Raw genomic sequence first — 6,859 nt, forward strand, 5'->3', positions numbered from 1 at the left:
GTTACAACTTCCCAATAGCTGAGATCTAGCCTCTCCATACACACCCCCCTACATCACTGTCAGAGTTAGAACCACGACAGTTGGCGCCCACCGTGGGGCAGGAATCTTAGCGCCTAGTTGGAGAAGTTGTGAATTTTTCGATCCCTTTGATCATGGTTTCTTGCGGAGTTTTGGTGGAGGGCCGCGAGATCCGTCTCGGCGCGCTCACGTTCATCGCCGACGACTCCGCTTGGCTTCAGGAGGCGCCTCTCGACATCGACGCGCTCCCCATCCGCGGAGCGACGCACTTCCGCGCGTGCATTCGTGGCGTCCTCCTGCGGCAGCCGTCGACCCAGTATCAGTCGGCCCCTGTGTCGTCTCCCCGCCCTGTCTCCCAGCAGCGCAAGCGCTCCGGTCGGTCGAGACTCCAGCGGTGGGTGAGGCATGCCATGGCCCGCCAATCGGCAGCCCTGCAAGTCGCGGCAATCGAGCCCGACGAATCCCTCTGCAGCCTGTTCGACCTGTCGACTGGCTCCGCGGAGACCGCATCCGAGTGCGACAGCAGCGACCCAGCGGCTGAGGTTCTGGCGGTCGATGGAACACACAGTCCTCCCGGTTTCTCTCGCGCTGATGGAGGAGCGGGCGGGGGCGACCCATCGCATCCCCACGATGAGTATCTCCCCAAACCTCTCACGTCATTGCAGCGAGAGGAGCTTCGCCGCCGGAACATGGACGCACTCCACACTCCTATTGTCGGAGAAACCCCCGAGGCCCGGGCCTTGGAGGATGCGCGCTTGGCTAACCTGGCCGAGCGCACTCGACTGGAGAATCTCCAGCGAATACTCGACGAGCAAGCGCGTCAGCGGGCTCCTGAGTCCAGTCGACGTCAGCAAGCTCCCGAGTCCAGTCGACGTCAGCTCTTCCCGCCGCCGCAGGTATATCGAACCCCAGTTCAGAATTTGGACGCCACGGCCCGTATAGCAGAATCAATTCAACCTTCCTAGTCGGAGGCTGGCAGGGGCTTGCTGTAGATCAGAGCGTTGCTCCGGGCAGCGGGAAACCAGAATTCCGCCGTTTCTCAGTCGCGGAATAGGATCCATAGTCGATCCGTTGCGACAGATACAGTCCAGTCGGCTCACAGCCCGAGATCGCCCCCGAGGCGTGAGGGACGTGGTGACCGGCATGATCAGTACAGAAGGAAGGAGCAGTATGATCACCGATCCAATCGTGATGATCGACGTCGAGTGCCAACCCCTCCCCCGAGGAGTGGGTCATATGCGCCTCGACATCGAGATGATAGGCGCCCTCATAGTGTTGGGTAGAGGATTCCAGTCGACCCTAGGGACCCAGGCTTTGATGAGAGATCTATCCTCGTTCAAGGTTTGGTTGACAGGAACAGAGCTCACCGAGAAGGCCGCGACAGAGATGCGCCTGCCAACAGCAGAGCACGTGTTTCTGGGCCAGAGTGTTTCAGTCGAGCCATCAGAGCCGCAGTAATTCCTCCCAACTTCAGGTTGGCGACTGGAGTCAGCAAGTTCACCGGTGAATCTAAGCCTGACACTTGGCTCGAAGATTACCGAGTGGCTGTCCAGATTGGCGATGGTAATGATGAGGTGGCCATGAAGCATTTGCCTCTCATGTTAGAGGGCTCAGCCAGAGCGTGGCTAAATCAGTTGGCACCCAGCAGCATCTACACTTGGGAGGACCTCTCCCGAGTGTTCGTCACGACCTTTGAGGGAACATGCAAGCGACCTGCAGGCCTTACAGAGTTGCGGTCTTGCGTGCAGAAACCGAATGGAACTCTGAGGGATTACATCCAGAGGTGGATCACATTGCATCACACAATTGAGAATGTGCCAGACCACCAAGCAGTTTGTGCCTTTAAAGAAGGCGTTAAGTACAGGAAATTAAATCTGAAGTTCGGTCAAACTGGAGAGATGTCTCTGAATCGGATGATGGAGATCGCCACCAAGTACGCTAATGGTGAAGACGAAGATCGACTCCGGAGTGGCAAGCACAAGGCAGTCGCCCAAGAAACCGGAGGGAACTCCAGTCGGAGACAGAAGCGGAAGGCCGAGCCAGCCGCCCCTGGGGAGGCCCTGGCCGTAACCCAGGGAAAATTCAAGGGAAAACCCAAGGGGCCCTGGAAGCCCAAGAAAGTCAAGGACCAAGATGGAAATGATGTTTTGGACCTGCCATGTCACATCCACACCAAGAAAGATAAAGAGGGTAATTTTATTTACCCAAAGCATACCACTCGACAGTGCTGGCTCCTAATCCAGCAGTTTCAAGGCAAGCAGTCCAAGGACAAGGAAAAATAGTCGGACAGAGTTGAGGACAAGGAAGACAATGACGATGGATACCCCCAAGTCAATTCCACCCTGATGATTTTTGCTGATGTCGAAAGCAAAAGTCGACTGAAAGTCATTAACCGTGAGGTGAACATGGTTGCTCCAGCAACACCCAGTTATCTGAAGTGGTCTTAGACTGCCATCACATTCGACCAGTCTGATCACCCTACGCACATTGCCACCCCTGGGAGGCAAGCTTTGGTGGTCGACCCAGTTGTCGAAGGCACTCGACTGACCAAGGTCCTGATGGATGGTGGCAGTGGCCTGAACATGCTGTATGCTGAAATATTGAAAGGAATGGGCATTCCGATGTCCAGGCTCAGTACCAGTAACATGAGCTTCCACGGAGTCATTCCCGAGAAGAAGGCCGAATCACTCGGCCAGATTGCTCTTGATGTGGTTTTCGGTGATTCAAAGAATTACCGCAAGGAAAAGTTGACATTTGAGGTTGTGGACTTCCAAAGTGCTTATCATGCCATTTTGGGCAAGCCAGCTTATGCACGCTTCATGGCTCGACCATGTTATGTGTATCTCAAATTGAAGATGCCTGGTCCCAAAGGTGTGGTCACTCTTACAGGCAATCGGAAGAAGGCAGAAGAGTGTTTTCAGAAAGGCTCAAAGATTGCAGACGCTCAGATGGCAGTTGTTGAGCTGCAAGAGTATCAGAAGACTGCAGATCCGAGTGAATTGCTACGAGCTAAGAAGCCTGCTTCAGAATCAGCTTTTCAGTCGTCCGGCGAAACAAAGACAGCCCACATTCACCCGACCGACCCCAATGCTGCCCCGACTCACATCTCAACGACGCTCGACTCCAAATAGGAGGAAGCGCTCGTCCAGCTCCTCCGTGAGAACTGGGACATCTTCGCATGGAAACCCTTTGACATGCCTGGAGTTCCCAGAGAGCTGGCTGAGCACCGTCTACGAGTCGACCCAAAATTCAAGCCTGTGAAGGAACATCTTCGACGGTCCGCCGTCCAGAAGAAGCAAGCCATTGGCGAGGAGGTGGCTCGGCTCTTAGCAGTGGAGTTCATCCGAGAGATTTACCACTCCGAGTGGCTCGCCAATGTCGTCATGGTCCCCAAGAAGGACAAGTCACTTCACATGTGCATTGATTTCAAGCATATCAATCGGGCCTGCCCGAAAGATCATTTTCCTCTCCCTCGCATCGACCAAATAGTCGACTCGACTGCGGGGTGTGAGAGATTGTCTTTTCTAGATGCATATTCCAAGTACCATCAGATCCGTCTGTATGGACCCGACGAGATCAAAACAACTTTTATCACTCCATTCGGATGCTTCTGTTACGTCACCATGCCGTTCGGCCTCAAGAACGTCGGAGCCACGTTCATGAGAATGATTCAGAAGTGTTTACTCACTCAAATCAGTCGGAATATGGAGGCATACATGGATGATATTGTGGTCAAGTCACGGAAAGGTTCCGACCTGCGGACTGACCTTGCTGAAACCTTTGCCAACCTCAGGAGGTATGATATCAAGCTCAATCCATCAAAGTGCACATCGGAGTTCCAGGTGGAAAGTTACTCGGTTTTCTCATTTCCGAACGGGGGATCGATGCCAATCCTGAAAAAGTTGGCACCATACTCCGGATGAAGCGTCCTGTATGCGTGCACGATGTCCAAAAGCTTACAGGCTGCTTGGCCGCTCTAAGTCGATTCATTTCTCGTCTCGGTGAAAAGGCATTGCCTCTTTACCGACTGATGAAGAAGTCTGACAAGTTCGAGTGGACTCCAGAAGCTGATGCAGCATTTGCAGAGCTCAAAGCTCTACTCTCCACCCAGCCGGTGCTTGCTACCCCAATCAGTAAAGAGCCTCTGCTGCTTTACATTGCAGCCACAGGACAAGTTGTCAGTACAGTACTTACGGTCGAGCGGGAAGAAGAAGGAAAGGCCTTCAGAGTTCAGCGCCCAGTCTATTATGTGTCTGAAGTTTTGACCCCTTCAAAACAAAGATACCCTCACTACCAGAAGCTTGTATATGGGATTTATATGACCACAAAGAAGGTTGCACATTACTTCTCTGACCACTCCATTACAGTCGTCAGCGACGCCCCACTGTCAGAGATTCTGCATAACAGAGACGCAACTGGTCGAGTGGCCAAGTGAGCGATTGAACTCCTTCCCTTAGATATCAAGTTTGAAGCAAAGAAGGCTATCAAGTCCCAAGCAATCGCAGATTTCATCGCCGAGTGGATTGAACAGCAACTTCCGACTCAAGTTCACTCGGAGCACTGGACCATGTTCTTCGATGGATCCAAGATGCTGAATGGTTCCGGTGCTGGGGTAGTATTAGTCTCCCCCCGAGGAGATAAGCTCAGATACGTTCTCCAGATTCACTTCGATTCCTCCAATAATGAAGCAGAATATGAAGCACTTTTATATGGGTTGCGCATGGCCATTTCACTCGGCGTCCGTCGCCTCATGGTCTATGGCGACTCAGATTTGGTGGTTAATCAGGTGATGAAGGAGTGGGACGTCAGAAGTCCAGCTATGACTGGTTATTGCAATGCAGTGAGAAAGCTAGAAAAGAAATTCGAGGGGTTAGAGCTTCATCACATCCCCCGACTGAAAAATCAGGCAGCTGACGATTTGGCAAAGATAGGCTCCAAGAGAGAAGCCATTCCCAGCAACGTGTTCCTGGAACACATTCACTCGCCGTGAGTCCAAGAAGATCCTTTTACAGAAGAAGCCCCGCAGCCGAAAAGTGCCACAGATCCGACTGAAGTCGAAGTTCCCGCTGTGGTCGACCTAATCATGGAAGTCTTGGCAATCACTCCCGACTGGACGATACCAAACATCGCGTATATCCTAAGGAAAGAACTCCCGGAGGACGAGGAAGAGGCTCGACAGATCGTCCGCCGATCCAAGGCCTTCACAGTCAGAGAAAGCGCAACTGGAATCGGTCAGAAGTGCATAACACCAGAAGAGGGTCAGATAATCCTTGATGATATCCACTCGGGGACCTGTGGTCACCATGCGTCCTCTCGGACCATTGTGGCTAAAGCATACAGAGCGGGATTTTACTGGCCAAGAGCAAATGAGATGGCAAAAGAGATAGTCGACAAGTGTGGAGGGTGCCAGTTCTACTCCAACATGTCACACAAGCCTGCATCAGCCCTGAAGACCATTCCACTCGTCTGGCCCTTTGCTGTCTGGGGACTGGACATGGTTGGTCCACTGAGAACAGGCAGGAGCGGTTTCACTCATGTGCTTGTGGCAGTCGACAAGTTTACCAAATGGATTGAAGCTAAGCCCATCAAGAATCTTGATGCTTGCACTGCTATCAGTTTCGTCAGAGGGCCAACATTCAGATATGGAGTCCCGCATAGCATCATCACTGACAATGGGTCAAACTTTGATTCAGACAAGTTTAGAGCTTTTTGCGCCTCTCAAGGCACACGAGTTGACTACGCATCGGTCGCCCATCCCCAATCGAATGGACAAGCTGAAAGGGCAAATGGTCTGATTCTTAAAGGACTAAAGCCTCGACTGATGCGTGATCTCAAGCACGCGGCGGGTGCTTGGGTCGATGAGCTTCCGTCAGTGCTGTGGGGATTGAGGACCACCCCGAACCAATCGACTGGAAGAACTCCGTTCTTTTTGGTTTATGGAGCCGAAGCAGTCCTGCCGAGTGATCTTCTTCACAACGCACCCCGAGTCGAACTTTATACCGAAGATGAAGCGGAACAAGCCCGGCAAGACGCAGTCGACCTCCTAGAAGAAGAGAGGGAGATGGCCATGATCAGATCGACCATTTATCAGCAAGACTTGCGTCGGTTCCACGCCAGGAATGTGAAGAGTCGAGCCTTCCAAGAAGGAGATTTGGTCCTCTGAGTGGATCAACAGAAACCACACAAGCTTGCTCCTACTTGGGAAGGCCCGTTCATCGTCACCAGAGTCCTCCACAATGGAGCGTATCACCTCTACAATGTTGATCGCCAGATCGACGAGCCACGAGCTTGGAATGTGGAACTACTCCGCCCCTTTTACACTTGAGTTCTCCCTCGGACGAGATGTAATAAGAAAAAAAATTGCAGTTCATTTTTATCAAAGACAAGAGTGTTCCAATAATTGCTGTCACTTTTGTTTGCATACGAAATCCCCCAGTGGGTGACTTAGCTACGAATCCGTTTCACCTAAGTTTGAAAAATCCTACCGAGTGGAGAGCCAGACTCCCACTCGGGGGCTTAGCTGCAGCCCAGTGCTTGCCTAAGTGTTCAAAAATCCTACCGAGTGAGAACAAACCTCCCACTCGGAGGCTTAGCTGCAGTCCATTACTCGCCTAAGTTCTCCCACTTAGAGACTTAGCTGCAGTCAGGCACTCGCCTAAGTTTGAAAAAATCCTACCGAGTGGAGAGCAGTCCTCCCACTCGGGGGCTTAGCTGCAGTCCAGTACTCGCATAAGTTCTCCCACTTAGAGACTTAGCTGCAGTCAGGCACTCGCCTAAGTTTGAAAAAATCCTACCGAGTGGAGAGCAATCCTCCCACTCGGGGGCTTAGCTGCAGTCCAAT

This window comes from Triticum dicoccoides, chromosome 7A (genome assembly GCF_002162155.2).
Source record: "Triticum dicoccoides isolate Atlit2015 ecotype Zavitan chromosome 7A, WEW_v2.0, whole genome shotgun sequence".
Classification (NCBI taxonomy): Eukaryota; Viridiplantae; Streptophyta; class Magnoliopsida; order Poales; family Poaceae; genus Triticum; species Triticum dicoccoides.